The sequence below is a fragment of the Hyalella azteca genome, unplaced genomic scaffold (assembly GCF_000764305.2).
Source record: "Hyalella azteca isolate HAZT.00-mixed unplaced genomic scaffold, Hazt_2.0.2 contig5007, whole genome shotgun sequence".
In the NCBI taxonomy this organism is placed as follows: Eukaryota; Metazoa; Arthropoda; class Malacostraca; order Amphipoda; family Hyalellidae; genus Hyalella; species Hyalella azteca.
Genome location: NW_025935214.1, coordinates 1 through 16,391, shown reverse-complemented (window position 1 = coordinate 16,391; position 16,391 = coordinate 1). Strand labels below are relative to the sequence as shown.

Genomic DNA, 16,391 nt, shown 5'->3' with positions numbered 1-16,391 from the left:
CGGGTAGAAGGTCAAACGAACGATCTTTTACAGATGTACTAAAAGTAATACAGACCCGAAGTAACGACCAGGATCCGCACTTCCCTGTGTTCGGAAGAACTAACTCAACCACCACAGAAGCTAAACCACTGCTGGTGGCATCAGTGGGGAGCATAGCAGTCGCCATCTTCAATCACGCAGCCCGCGTATAGATCAAGATTTACATTGCGCAAATTCCAAAAGTTCTTCACCTCGATGTCGAAGGATTTCGGAGATGCTGATGATAGGGCCATGAGAGAAATGGCACTTGTAATGGGTCACTCGTACGCGACCAATAACAAGAGATTAATGGTTCTGAGGAACCGACTCAGCAAGTTCCGTGGAAACGTGAAAAAATATCTCGGCCAGCAGGTTCCAATATCTCGACGCTGCCGCCGCCGCTACTGTTACTCAATATCGCCTGCTGTGGAGCCATTAACATAAACCATGCATCCCCTGGGCCAGCTGTCCACGTTGTAGTTAAAGCAATAAATTCACTTCTAGAATAAAATGATGAATATTACTGTTCAGCGTCTGAGTTCCCATCATACTGTATGTCATATTCAGGTGACATTAGCCGAGATTAGATGAAGTAAAGACACCACATGCCAGGAATAATTTTTCTCGCGCGAATCCCGCAGCTCTTCAGCAACTGCTCATTGCTTTGAAACTACTGAAACCTTACGAATTCACCCCACTGACACGTCTCTGCCTCTTCGATCCTAAAGTCACTTCAGCCGCAAACGAGGATTAAAAGTTACTAATGTTAGAGGACGGACAAGCTGTTCCTCACACCCTGCGTTAGCCACTGCCGTCGCAGCTCTGAGGTCTGACTCCGTCTGAGGCTCTGAGCCTCTGGGGGCTCTGGGCCGTCAGCCTCTGGCCGTCTGGCGATCATTTCAAGCCTTCAAGGCGCAGCCGCGCATGCGCAGAACACGAGCGCCGACCGCACTTCCTCACTCAGAAGTACAGTCAGAGGCGGCGGTTGCAGAAATTAGTGACCATTACCCTGATCAGTGGAATGTGAGAGTGAGAAAGTTTCTTGTTGTACTTGTACAGTCCTCGGAAGAAGTTTGGGTTAAATTTTATTACCTAATATTTTTTTATTTAACGGAATTTTAAGCAAATAACCTGTTGAAATTGTTCAGGGCTTGATCTTGCGAGATGCTTTCTATGAATGATTTATTTATCATTTCCCTTAAAACAGCGTCCTATATACGTTCAATATTATTGAATAATATTGATTGAAAGTCCAAGGGCCATATTGACGGATTAAGCCATATTTCACGCATTTTCATATTCTGAAAATTTGTTGCGCAACCAGGAAGATGGGATGTCTGTATTAGGTGCATGGCGCAATATTGTCCATGCAGTGCGCCGCTAACGGTGGTTCAAAGTAGTTGTGGCAATCGCGTGTTCTTGTTGAGGCTGGCGAAAAGAAAATTCTTAAGAACTTCATCGAGGTTTATCGTGGTCTACCAGCTTTATGGGGTGTTATATAGCGAGATTCTCCTAACCGTTCAAAAATAGGGTAGCATGACTAGGAACTGATTGAAAATAACTCGGTTCATAGTTATATTTTTCTGTGTAAACTTCTCTCTGTCAACGAAGTTTTCGGACTTTTTTCTCCCTTTCCTCCCAATCATGGCTCCTAGACAAAGTACCGCGTGCAAACCGAAATATTGCGCAATAATATTGAGCAGTATAGGGAATGTTATTGTTATAAGGTGCTAAGTACAGGGCTGCTTTGGACTACGGATTTCTTACTTAGTCCAATTAGAATAATGAACAGCGATTATAGTGTGTGAAGACACGGGTGCAACGACAGAGTGATGATGTCGAAGTCGACAATGGAAAAAGATTTAGGAGTTAATGTACGCAATGCCAATGAGTTTGAAAATTTTTAAGCATATCGAAGCTCAAGTTAATAAAGCCAATAAACGACTTGGACTGATCAGACGCTCATACTAGTACATAGATGCAGAAGTGATGAAACTGTTGTTTGTCACTGTCGTGCGTTCAAACCTAGAGTTTGGAAACGCTGAGTGGTCACCAAAACTAGAAAAGGACAAAAATTTGGTAAAGGACAAAACCAACACCAGGGACCACGGCTATAAACTAATAAAACTGCGTTGTAACACATCCATGCGACAACATTTCTTCTCGCTTCGAATCACCGATAAGAGGAACCGCCTCGCTGATAGCATCGTTGACGCTCCGAGTATGAACGCCTTCAAGAACGGACTAGACGAAGCTATGCATGAGCATATGTTCAGTCTTGAAATGCCTAGCACCTTACGGACCGGGCAATAAGTCCAGCAGCTATCGCAATAAATCGTCAGCAATGGAAAGATGGAGTTCCAAAGGCCGGATTCCTTGTAAATCAACTCGCGAAAAGCACAAGAATCGGCAACAGGCCATGGGCCTATTTTTTCAGTGCCGACACTTCTATTCTATAACTGCAGTCGATGCAGTAACACATGCTTGCTGCGACGACTGCAGCATTAAGCCCCGTCCACACGCTCAAACTTATCGTCAGTCTTGCATGTCATGCCAGGTTTGACGACAAGATGGAGCGTGTGGACGCTCAAAGTTTGATGTCTTGCATGACGGGTGGGCGGAGTTTGATGTTATTCACCATACGTTGGACGTTTGTTTCCAAGCTTGCACAACTGGAAGTGAAGTTTTCACCAGCCTGTATAACGACGCGTCTTGGGAGATGATACCTTAGACGAAATATGCATCTTAGGAAATTAAGTAATTAGTCAAGTAAGTAATTAATTTCATTAATTACTTTGGTCGGTTAGGGTTGACGTGATCCAGTTGGCGGCACGTGGTTGACTTCAGTTTTTATTTTCAGTCACTTCTGTACTGTACTTCAGTGACTGAAGTACAGTCACTGTACTTCAGTCTGTAACTGTAAATAACTACGCCACTTCGATACGGTTTTCAATTTAAAGATTTACACCGATGTCGGAGTCTTGCTCACAGTGCTCTAAAACAAGTTTTTTTTACAATATTGGTGAAATTAAGGTGGGATACTTGTTGTATATCAAGTTGATAATTCTCATGGTTTTGTGGCAGTGATCTCCAAAGACATGGATTTTTACCTCTTTTCACTTCAAGGGGGCTCAGCCGTAGGCCCCAAATTTTACTCTGAAATAAGCCCTGGAACCAACGCCTAGCTTCACCATGCATTAACTTTACTCAGCCTCAGAACTATAAGCTGCATTCTACACTTGAACTCCGTAATCCAGACAAGCGACACACTGCCGAAAGATAATAGCGCCGTAGGTCTACAGCCAATGCTTAAGCATGCTCGCTCATAAGCAGGCAGCTTCCCACCCGGCTGTACCTACTCCTGCCTAACCTCTTCTGGCCAAACCTATCCACGCTATCCCGGCTCACAACCTTCTTGCAGCCAATGACTGGCTCTACCAGCACACTTGGACCGCCTTTCTAACTTCTTGCAGCCAATGAGGTTAGGTTAAGTCTGCTCAGGTTTGTTTTGGGTGGAGAAAGGTTGCAGCTCGTATAGTTTATGCTTAAAGAGGTTAGGCCAGATGAGGTTTGTCCAGATGCAGTATAGCCATGTTTACCTTTGGCAAGCTTATTTAAGTTATTTTGTGGCTGTGGACATCCGGCGCAATGGCTTTGAGCACTTGACTTCATAGGCCGTTATGCACTTTAGCGTTCTTGCATATGGAAAGGAATATGAACTTAGTGCGAAGTTTGGCAAAGCTGGCCTTCGGCATGCTAAAGGTAATCTATATAATCCACGCCTACGCTGGGAGAAGTTCAAACTTCAGAGGTGGGACTTAATTAATGAAGTTAATTTGCAGGAAAGCAGAAAATACCAGAAAAATACCAGATATAGGCAAATATACCAGATCTCAAAAATTCATACCAGACACCGTTTGACAATACCAGATTTGTGAAATCTGGCATGGAAATATACCAGTTGGCAGTGCTGTTCGTTTTTAAATTTCAAAAGAGAAGCATATAGCAATTCGAGTTCAATTTTTTCCAAGTTTTGCTGAATTTGGACATGAAATGGCAATTCAGTCCGAGGTTTAGGAGTTCCTTTTGCTCCTTGCTCTGAGTGAGGGAGGAGAAAAAACTTTTTCATTTAATCGTGAAAAACGATCCATGTAAAAAGTCCTGACTGCTGCAAGAAACCTATAACATTTACAAATTTCCCTGCTTGAAAGAAGGTTGTAGACTTCTCCAAAATGTAAATAACATGGGTTTGACCAGCTCGACATCGAGCCGCAGACTCTCATGCTATCTGCAAGCCGGAGGACCAAAGAAGCATATGCGGGAGGCCCACAACGAGACCATCACCCATGCCACGTTGGAGGCCTGCACCAGCATCGTCATGCGGTGCCCCGACGCTACGAGACTGTCGATAGCGGAGGCTCTCATCATCAAGGACTAGTCTCCTGCTATCAATTTGCAAACCGCCGGATTCGTTAGGACGTTGAAATTATTCTCGGATTAATTTAATTTTCGATTTTAAACCGTATCTACGATACTTCTTGTGTGAACTTCTGTCATGTCCAAATTTCAGCGTTATAATAACTCTTCACCTGCTTGATAATGAATATTGGTATATTCGAAACGTCGCACTGCAATAAAATGTCATTTGGTAATCTGCTTTTTGATCTCCAAGCACCAGCAAGAAATTTCATTCGGCTTATCGAAAAAATATATAACTCAGTAGTACTCACTGCAGTGAGTGACAGAGAGCGCATTTTCTCGTCGACGAAAACTTGAGGTCACGGACGGACGGACAGACAGACAGACATAAATGAGAAAATGCGCTAAATAAGAAAATTGTTGATAAAATCTATGCTCTGGTCTTCAATTAAACTTGCATGAATGAAGAACTTCTGCCTAACTACATTAATATCCGCCTCAGAAATAGATGCCGCAGATAACGATCACTGTAAGCCAGATCAGTTTCGCAATGCTTGATGCGATGACACTGTAAGTCTACAGCTACCACTTTAGCGTGCCTGCTAATAAGTACGATATGCAGTTTTGCATTCGGTCGCACCAGCTCAAGTTGCCCTGACTCTCCGCTTTCTTGCAGCAAATGACTGGCTCTGCCTACTCATTTGCTTTGCCCCTCAACCCTCACGCAGTCGACCAGTTTAGTTTCGTTCAGGTTGTATTTAGGTGGAGAGTCGGGGCAACATGAGTTGGTGAAGCCGGATGCAAAACTGCGTGCTTGAAACGAGCATGCTTGAGTAGTTAATGTAGATTTCCGGCGTTATTACTTTAAGCAATTAAATATAAATTCAATGGCTAGTGTGCCTTCTAGCGTGCTTGCCTACGGAACAGAATACGCAATGGAGTGTAGCCTGGGCAATGCTGGCCTCTTGCACGCATCTCGAAGTAGTGGCTGTAGATTACCGCGCTGTTGGCGGTGCGGAACTGATCTAACTTACGTGTCCCTGCGTGGGCTGTGACTTTTATTTCTGAGGCTGAGTGTAGTTATTGCATGCTGAGGCTCACTGTTGGGACCAGGGATAATTTTAGAGTTAAATTTGTGGTGCACTACTGAGCCCACCAGGCTTTGCCAATTAATAACCGTTTTTAAATTACCAACGGAAGCGACAAAAAAACGAAAACCAATATATATGCGTATTAATAATAGATAAATATATTACATAATTAAAGGCGGGACATTAATTATCCGGATGTTCAAATGAAACCATATGAGGCTAGCCTTGAAAACAATGGCTTCATCGTCAATTGATTTGAATAGCTGTCTCTTATACACATCTAGATGTGTATAAGAGACAGATTATATATATAGCAGCCGAAACATGGTCGTAAGTAGCAGGCGGCCCCTCGTTTGTAAACAACCGTAAAGTCTCGCGCAAATTATCGCCGATGGTCGCTAAGCGGCCCGTCCATCGCCTCCCGCCGACGAGCGCAATATCGCCGAGCTTTGGGAGAAGCGGCCAATCTGCCGTTGTGCGATCATAAACTCCCTCCACGCCGATAAACAACCGCGCCACGGCCTTAAATTTTAACTGGGTTGTTCACAGTGTCACCGTCTGTATTCGTCTGTCGGAAAAGAATGCATCGTATTTGGTATATACTATTTTTTTCTTGATCATTATAACTTAAAGTCAACCATATGCTAACGAAAACTTTGGCGGGACATAAAAATCTGGATCAAAATGAATAAGTTTATTCAAGGATTTCAGGCCGTTGTTTGCGTCTCTTAATTGCGTCTCGTGAAGAAAAGCGTAAAGATGTCGGAGAACGTGCAGGTCCCGCCAACTTCGTTCAACGAAGTGCCAATCACGATATGAATGATTGATGACGTACGAGTCACGTCACCTTAGGAGAAAAATCAGAGCAAAAATCATCAATTTCATCACGGATCACAGGGAAGTGTTTCTAGCGTCACTATACCCTTAACCGTATTTGCTTTTAATCATTTCAATCATTTAAATTGTTGGGTCGTAAAGAAATCAGCAATTGAATTACTGACAAAGTTACTTAAATTAAATAAACTGAATAAAGGGCACTTCGTCTTTATTATAATATCAGGCCGCGAAGCGGCTTAGGATCTCAACAAAACACCTTCACTGACACAGAAATGCACGTATTCCCTGCCGGACTTACGGTGTACGAATTGGAGATCAGCCTTGGCGGAGGGCGGTTCACATGGAGTGTCACAGAAGCAGGTGTAAGTCAACAGTCTCCGGGGCGGCTGGCGTAGCGGGCTTTAAGTCTCCATTTGAATTTCACAGATGAGGCAGCAACTAAATGGTCGAGTGGGACCCATGACGATTAGTTCTGATACGTTCAAGATAGGGTGCACGGGAACACTGCGACATCCAAGAGAAGCTGCAGCCGAGTGACTTGCACGTTTTGACTTCACTTCTCCAAAGACGCTCCTTTTTCTTAGAAAAGTTGATTAGAAGTGCGGATGGAGAATATATACATTGCCATATCAGGAAGGTGTTTTGTTTTGAATTAAATTTAAATTTACTTCAGCCAAGTAATTTATAGATCAAGTTTATTTTTGCGGTAAATTTCTTTTATGCCCACATTAAGGTTCCCTCAAATATCAAGATATTTGATATATGCAGTTAAATTGACCAATCTTAAAAATGATACAATAAATTTACACATTATAGAAAGCGATGGTAAAAATATTCTCAAAAGGCTAAGCCCTCAAGTTATCGTTTAAAGTCAATGCATCGAGTTTCTACATTATTGATCTTTCGCAAATTTTTTAATAATTATATTGTCATATATAACTGTCTCATTAGCTCGTTGGCACGGCTTAGTTGTAATTGAAGGCAAAACATTCAGCAATCATAGGTCCAAAATGGGAAATGATCCAAATAATAAACTGTAATTGATAACTATTAAGCTGGAGCAATTGCTTGAAAATTATCCATTAATCAAGTTATTCCGATATTAATTAAACTTAATTTTCCCAAAGCTCTCATCGAGAACTGAAGAATGAGAGCGATGGATTCAAATCAATTAATTTGCTCGTCAGATTAAACTTGTATCTTATGATAGATTGCTTTGGTAACTGAGTTGTTGAATTTGTCGAAATTTTTGTTTATGCCTCGAAGTTTGTCCGGCAGTTATCAAGTTTCCAAAAGACGCGTGTAGCACAGTCTAGTTATTTTGTTAGGGATCAAAAATTATAAATCATGTGTGTGACGTAAAGCCTGTATCAATAGGAATCTGTCCATGCAGGGTCTCCATAGCGCGGGCAATTTTTTCTTACACTTACATAGCATGCGTTTTGACCATTCGGGCACTCTGTGGCGACTTCGTCACCGTTGCAATCCTTACACTGGACGCACTTATGAGCCGAAGTGCTCACCACACCCATCACCACCTCCAGTGTTAACATCATCGCTCGACCCATTACCTGCGAGAAAAGTTGGTTTTCCATTCATTTTTGCATACCAACAATTCAATGTTTAACATTAATCTTCTGTGAACTGCACGTTTTAATAATAATGATATATATAATAAAAATAATTGCGGTTCTAGCGTTCATTAGGCCCTAGGCTTGTCGCCGATTCCTAACATCGCAGTAGATTCAGTTTGTTGCGGTCTCGAAAACGCAACTCACTGCTCCAATGCTGCTGTGCATGCTTAACCGCCCGGCCTCCTCGCCGATTCTGACCAGAAACTGTCGCAGGTAGCTAGGATCGAACCCGCACCTTTCTGCTACAATCCTGGTACTTTGAACTGGGCCAACCTGCCTTACACTCATCAACCGCCAATTTTACGAAATAATGAAAGCTTATTTATTAAGGACAGATGCATATTTCCAGGGTTGATTATTCAAGTGACAACTTGATTATTCATAAAACAAAAATAATTACATTTATTCTCTAATTTTTCTTTGTGAAAGGTAATTATTTGATTCGCAAAAAAATCTACTAATATCCAATATAAATTAAATAGAATATATTGAGTCCTTCGTTACGCTCCAAGTAGGCATGAATGAAAATTTTCTGATTTATGAAATAAAAATGGTCGGTTATGAACCACGGGTGCGTTAGTCTGAAATGCATTGAATTTTTTCAGAGCTAATTATTATTAAATAATGAAAATTATTTAATAACAATTTTCCTCCTCATTTCAAAAAAAGTTTTAAAATGTTGGTGGGGAAAATTTCAGTTGTATAAACTCGATCTTTCTACGTATAAATAATATTAGAAAAAACTTGATTGAATTAATAATAAACTGCAGTTTACTGAAAAATAGTGAAAGTAAATTAAAAAAATTATTAAATAAAGGACATGATTGAATGAATGACGTGATTAAATGAATGTTTAGAAGGTAACACACAGGCAGAAGTCTTGGAATATGCGTTAATAACGCTATACTTACGGTTATCTTCATTAAGATTGTCTAATTTTAAATCTCTTCTGTGATCTGCTAAAGCCTCGAGGAGATGCAGAGCAGAAATGCAAAAGCCTCGTGTGGCAGACCCCGTTATATGGACAACTGATTTCGGAGATAAGAATGTAGCTGATATTAAACATGTCATAAAGGTTGACTTATTCCGTTGGGTAATGACGCACGTCGCGTCATGTCATGAGTCTCGTGAATAAAATGGAACATTTAGCACCTCGTGACAAGCTGTCTCTCGATTGGATGGACGGTCATCAGATGAAGAAATCCTGTAATGCTATGTTAAATTCGTGAGCTAATAACGTGGGCTGCTAAAAGAACTTACCACTGACATACTTTTGGCTCAGACTTAATTGGAGAAATCTCCGATTGAAATTTATTTCGGCGAATGAATGATGTTTTAATCCATTTTCGTGTAACCTGAAGATCTTATGCTACTGTGAAGATAAAGTCTTCCTTGATATTCATAAGTCTAAGCATTTTATAATTTAAAATTTATTTACCACTAGTTCCATAAAAATAATATGCGTTTAAAAATTACTTTTTAAAGACAACACTTCTGAACAATCCAGTGTCTTGGATGTTACACATGTACAATGAATTTCTAATTTTATTTTCAAATATATGAAAAAAAATTATTTATCAAAATTTTTTAAAATATCAAAATTTTGTAAATTTTTAAAATTATTTATTCTGTCAATTGATTTATGCATTGTCTCCAACTTTACGCAAGAGTGCCAAATTTCAGATCGATTGGACAGGTAGAAGTGTTATAAATATCGATTATAAAATTTGTAGCAGACAGACAGACAAACAAACAAGAAGTGAAGTTAAAGAAAAGTGTTGTAATAAAAATAAAATGTCATGATTGAAAAATTGTCTCATCAGTGCGAAGACGATTCTCGAAAATCAGCGTTTCTAAATTTTCTTCAATGCTGCAAAGTGTAAATTGTCATAATATGTATGACACTCCGTCCACAAATAATCTCATCGTTGGTTTAAAAAAGGAAGAAAAAGAAATTAATTATGCCTAATTCTAATAATGTTAACCAAACGTCGGTCATATTTTAAAAATATTTTCTAAATTATCAAGAATATCTAAAATTTATGATTCCGTCCTGGTAGCTGGCAAATTCCCAGTTTGAATTTGTTCAATTTTTGTACATGAATTACTTTCTTATAAAAATCTGCATGCTTAAATATTTCTAATTTCGTTAATAAATGTGTTCGCTTCGCATGAGCCAGTCGCTAATCTTTTACCGGCGTCTCTGCTGTCAGTTTGACGTACGTGTGCTCTATGATATCTCGAGTAGTTTATTATATATTCAAGTGGAAGTTCATATTTAATGTTTCAGGCTTCTTTGCACGCTCCGATAAAAACAAAATCATCTCAAGTGGAGGCCTTTCTTTTTAAACTTTTGACGGCGTCTTTGCTGTCAGTATGAAGTGCGTGTGACTCTGTTATTTTGAGTAGTTTATAATATATTCAAGTGGAAGTTCATATTTAATGTTTCAGGCTTCTTTGCACGCTCCGATATTAACAAAATTATCTCAAAAGAAGGTCAAAATTATTTTATGAAGCAGAATATTACGCAAATATCTATGCAGAATTCTTCAGTGTAGAAATCTGCATTTTCAATCATTTTGTAGTCAATCTTCAGAAAGGTTGGAAGATTGACTGTATTAGAGTGTCGAGGCCGTGGTGCGCTGAAAATTTTATCAAAACAAGTCCACATGTGATATACAAAGATTCCGTCTATGACTAAATTGTAGTTTTTACTTTTTTCTAGAGATATAAATTTTCAATCTGTAAATTCGTAGCTCTTAGAATTTCCCTCATTGTTTTTTTAATTAATTTAAACCAGCTTTGAAATAAATACATAAAGCTTTAAACTTCAAAGAAAGAAAAGCGGACATTGAAAGTGGCATAATCATATATTTATCGTTCGTATTTGAAGATCTATTGTTGTGCCAAAGTATCAATGATTCCAAAAAAAACTCTCGTATAGCAAAGGTATTATCAGTTCGTCGAATAATTTTTGAGGTATAGTGGTTAGACAAAATTAGGTAAACACCTTGGAAATCCACAGAATATGCTTTTTTTATGGTGTAGGTCCACCCTTTACGGCCATTACAGCCTCAATTCTCCGAGGTGCCCATTCATACAAATTGTGCATTGTTTCCAAACGAATTTTAACCCGTTCATCAGTTAAAACTGCCTCCAGCTCTTTTAAAGACGATGGCGGCGGGAATCGACTTCTGATTTGCATATCTAAAATCAAGCATGAATGTTCGATAATACTAATTTTGTAATAGTATAATCAAGGACGAGTAAGTTTTACAATATGCCGGTATAAAAGAAGATAGCACGCAAATGACGTCCGTTATTGTCAATTTATTGTGCCAGTCGTATCCGGAAATTGGCGTCGACTCTTTCCAGTATCTCACGCCTCACGAACATCGAAGTCCCGAGGAATCAGTTGATGAATCCATACAACTATCTTGTAGGGATAGAACTTCAATTCCTCATGAAGGATCCGTCTAACAGAACGAGCAGATAACCCCAGAGCTGATGCATGCCTGCGAGCAGATCGTCGGGGAGACCTCAAGATAGAATACCGCACCGCTTCGATGTTCTGCGGAGATCTTACAGTCCTTAGGAGACCAGGCTTCTTCTTCTTATTCAAATCTACAGATTCCCTGAAGTTCTTCACCTACGCTACGATTGACTGCGTCCTGGAACACGACCATGAGGTGGAACATGGAAGTGCCAACGATATGCACGCTGCGTGACGATGATTGATTTACCCATGGAAAAATATGCCTCAACCGCAAAAGCACGTAACACGTTCGTCCATTCCTTGACTACTGCGAAGAAGAATGAAAATAAATTAATGCGGCTCATAATATAAACAAAACTTAAGAGTTTGCACTCTTGATTTGCCTCTCCTTAAAGTTATCGTAGCAAATCACACTTCAGGAAGGTTAATTCAAATAAGCAAGTTCTTCTGCCCTCAACCTGTATATATAACAATTTTGTTTGACCTCATTCCCGTCTGTTTGACCAGCATAATTATTGACCGAGAATATTTTGGGTGGATTGGCAGAGGGTCAAACCAAATAATTAAGATTCCTCAACAAGTGATAAAGATCTTACCACATAAAACGAATCCATTTCATCGTTCATCAATGGAGCCAATTGATATTTTCAGATCAGTATTGGTATACTCTGAACAAAATTAATGAATGAATCTGTTCATTCGTTAATATAATGAGCCAATTTAAATTTCAATCCCTATCGAAATTCGAAGACCTGTCAGCTGCTGGCACACGGACGCCCCAAATTCTTATGACAGGGTAAATTAGAAGCTCTATGTCCGCATTAGGTTCCGGTTGCCGTAGCAAAATAAGCGCCGAAATGGAATCTTGTGTAACTACTCATCGAGCTTGGGGCGATCGTGGGGCGTGCGTAATTGGTACCTGATACGTTCGGGACAGACACGGCCGAATATGAAAAATGCTTTAAAAAANATATTACGCAGATTTGGCCTACCGGGCAATTGACTTCCAAAAGAGGCTGGTAAATAGAAGCAAAACACCCTACGTGGCCGACTTGCTCCTGATTCACCCCTAAGCCGAATATAGTTCCTCTAAAACGACCTTAATCGGCACGAAAATTTTGACAGGGTGCTCCTGATTCACCCCTAAGCCGAATATAGTTCCTCTAAAACGACCTTAATCGGCACGAAAATTTTGACAGGGATAGATCAGGATAACCGTATATTTTTGCAGCCGACTACCTGGAAAAGACAAAGAATTAGCGTATTTCCATTAATGTTAGCATTGGATTTCCGTGCATAAAGAATTGGAAAAATGGGTGAATTTGCATGAACGTGTAAATGAAAACGATATTCAATTATGATTTTAAAAGAAATGAAATTATCATGCGAATCAGAGAGAGAGAAACGATACATCCTAATTCCTGCTACCTATTCATATTAGATGCATCTTTAACACACTCCTCCTGGACAGAGTAAGTGTAAATTTATGGTCTTCTGAGAAAACTCATTTCCATAGAAAATTATTATTTATTAGAATTTGTATTATGATATATTATATTACGAATTAAATTCGTTATCCAGCGGATGGGAGATGGCAACGATGTCCCTTAACATGATTCTGCATTATATTCCAGGAAATCGACGACCACCTTGTTCACTACAACGCGATGAAGGAGCGCAACAGAAGTTAGGAGAACAAGATGCTAGAAGAAACTATTGCTGGTGCTCTTAGAATTGAAGCGGCATTTGCCTCCGCTGCAAGTATATATTTTATCCTTCAATCATAGTGGCTAAACAAAAAAAGACGGCTCTGGGTTATCGTGGTGTCATGGAAGAATTGTAATAATCACATATAATATCCATATAAATTTTTTTTCGTATCCGTATGCAATTAAATTACAAACTGTTTAATGAGAGACTGACCAACAATAATATATCCTTTAATATTCACACAGACAATTATTTACCAATCGCTAGGAAGCGCCTTTGATAATTGGAGATAGAAACATATTTATTGTCTGTTGATATCTCCTATTGGTTGTGTTAAATTTTTTCGGAAATGAAATTCTACTTGGTATGAAATATTTTTATCCGTTCCTCCACTCATCTCGATACCAAATTGAATAGGATTTCATTCTGCATATATACAGAATTATATCAACGTTTGTGCATCACACATGCCTGATAGAATTATAACCATTTGGAGTGAATCATTCAATCGAGTGAACAACTGAGCGTTCTTGACTGTATTATGTCATTTGGATGCATACGCTAAGATATAAAAATTAGTCATTTTAGTAGAGATTCTTTTATTTGAACTTCACCTTTGAAAATTTCTAGGTGTTGAGAATTCTTCCCAACGTTGGAGGTAAACCTCTTCATAAAGTGAACAATTGTTAATTTTTCAGAAAGACCAAAACAAATCGAGGATGATTGAATTAATTTAATCAAATTTAATCGTTGCATGGAGTTCTTCAGCTTTAATCCCAGATTTTAACGTAGTTCAATCGACCATTAGAACGATTTATAGGGTCAGGCGGTCACGCAGGACGGAAGACGACCAGTATGTACGTAAACTGTGCGAGAAAAGGACTTTATTACTAACGCTCTGAGGATGAACATTGCTAAAATATTCAATTATGGAAATGTAACAAATAAAATTCAAGAAACCTGCTCACCTTATTTCGGCAAAAATAAGTGCACATCATTAGGGGAGTGCTTTCAGAGGCAATAGTTACTTGCGAGATCGTGAGTAAAAATAAAACACAGTAAACAATTACGCGACACTTTAGTCATCTGAAGCCCGCGACAGTTCCATAATTTATAAAGCGCCACAGCTACGGAATTATAAAGGCCACCATAGATAGAGGCTGAACACTTTGGTAATTAAGGTAAGAGGAGTTAAAGTTAAGAGTTAAAGCGTAACCCGCCATGGAGCTGGTAAGCAGGCACCAGTTTTAAGGCTTAATCGACTGCTGGCAACGCAAGTCTAGATATCGGGTAACTTAAGGTAATGTAATAATTTTTTTATAATTGGTTTTAAGACTTGTGGTGTACAAAGCACCTGCCAGCCTGTTCCCTGTCAAAGAGAAAGAGCAGAGCGCAGAGCACCGAACTTGGTACTTTGGTAGAGTGCTGCTTCTGGTGCCAATATGCAGGTTTTTACGGGGCTGCAGCAGGCCTCACAGAAAAAAGTCTCTTATGTCTGGAGACTGAAAATGTAATTATTGCAACGAGAGCTGAAGACAGGTCTTATAGAAATGAACCCAGCACTGCTTCTTAATAGTCGTTCTTCAAGAAGCCGGGTTGGGAATTTTTCTCAAGATAGTTTTGATTGAGGCCATTGAATTCTAGAAGCAGCTGAGAATATAAGAATTTGCAATTCTTTTAAAGCGAAACATGAGCTTTCAAATGTAAGTTTTGATGAGGACAACAGAATTTGTAATGTTATGAAAAAAGAATTTATTCTAGTAGCATTACCTGTTCAATTAATGAAAGTAACGTGATGAAATGGAATCAAGTAGATGTAAGAGTGTTTCTTGACCCCACTGCTTGTTTGAATTTGAATATAGTGAGTATATTTTATGATAGTGACTATGTAATAAATTATCCAGCTGCAATTTACTACTTCTAAATGAAGAATTTTGACAGATAAATGATTAAATATAATTTAAAATTGTTCGTCATTTCTTGTACTAGCTTGAAAAAATCAAATTGGTGCATGTTTCCATGCCTGCTCATGAATGGGTCAATATCAGAGAATTTACACGATCTATAGTAGCTCTTTCTGTTTAATTTATTGTTAATGTTTGCTTTTATTGACATGGAAATTGTTTTTCTGTGAATTGGATGATTTTATGAAAATATGAACATGAGATCAAATAAATGTCATAGGCATAATAGGGGCAAATGATTCGAAGTTGAAGTTTGTCAGCTGAACATGAAGGGACTCACAAATTACCTGCGGGAATATATTCTGGACGTGAAATTGCATTCGAATTGCGTCAATCATACAACATTGCTAAAGAGAGGAAGGAAAACTGTGAATGATGGAATTGATATTTGATTTTTAATTTGGTAAACTAAATTTCTTTCAATGATGAAGAATTCCAGTTTACTTCAAATTCAAAACTTAAGGTTAAATTGGAGTTTCATGTTATATATAGTATGGGTTGGAACGGTACATTAATGAGATTTTTTCATTAAAAGCTGGATAACGTGTGACAGAATTTGAGATTTAATATCTTCCTATATAATGAGTATCTTAGTTTGCAACTTTTGCGGGCAAGCATAGAAATAAACAGAAATTTAAATTACTGAAATCGAAGTGTGATAAGATGTGATATAACTATAAGATGTATTTACTAACACGCATTTATAGAAATGTTCATTTTTAAGGAGTGGATTGCAGTTGAAGAATACATTAAATGTGGTCACTATGCCGATATATTTTTATATAATTAAGATTTAAGAAGACAAATAAAAAGAACTAACTAACTTCAAAATGTAAGACACATTTGGTTGACGTCTGTTATACCCTGCCTGACGTCTGTCGCCCTAAACCTAGAACTAAAAGTTCTAGCTTTCATGTGAGCCACTTATTTAGTATAAAACTATTGTAATGTTTCTGCTCATCCACTACGCCATCATTAAGTCATATGCTGTTCCACTTTTCTTTATCAAAATAAAGGCGCATTTTTATGGGCAGCTTTCTTGAAAACATGCTTGGCCACTTTATGTGAATGAGATTTTTTCTTCGTTACGTTTTCAAAGCAATGGTTTCAATAAGGTTATTGGACATGCGCCTACAACCTTCCTAAATCTTCTGTGTTTCACCAGTTGAATTTATTAAACAAAATCAAGGAAATAATCACAAAAAGGGAACAGGCAAAATAA

The 16,391-nt window shown here is 38.8% G+C and overlaps 2 long non-coding RNA genes across 2 annotated transcripts; both read right to left on the bottom strand.

Moving 5' to 3' along the window:
• Positions 1–6,067: 6,067 nt before the first annotated feature.
• LOC108674629 lies at positions 6,068–8,966 on the bottom strand. The gene is made up of 3 exons (XR_001931053.2): positions 8,911–8,966; positions 7,796–7,936; positions 6,068–6,096 (listed from the first exon to the last, which is right to left on the bottom strand). It is a non-coding gene; the product is annotated as an uncharacterized LOC108674629 (long non-coding RNA).
• LOC108674630 lies at positions 6,208–7,120 on the bottom strand. The gene is made up of 2 exons (XR_001931054.1): positions 6,664–7,120; positions 6,208–6,375 (listed from the first exon to the last, which is right to left on the bottom strand). It is a non-coding gene; the product is annotated as an uncharacterized LOC108674630 (long non-coding RNA).
• Positions 8,967–16,391: the final 7,425 nt, after the last annotated feature.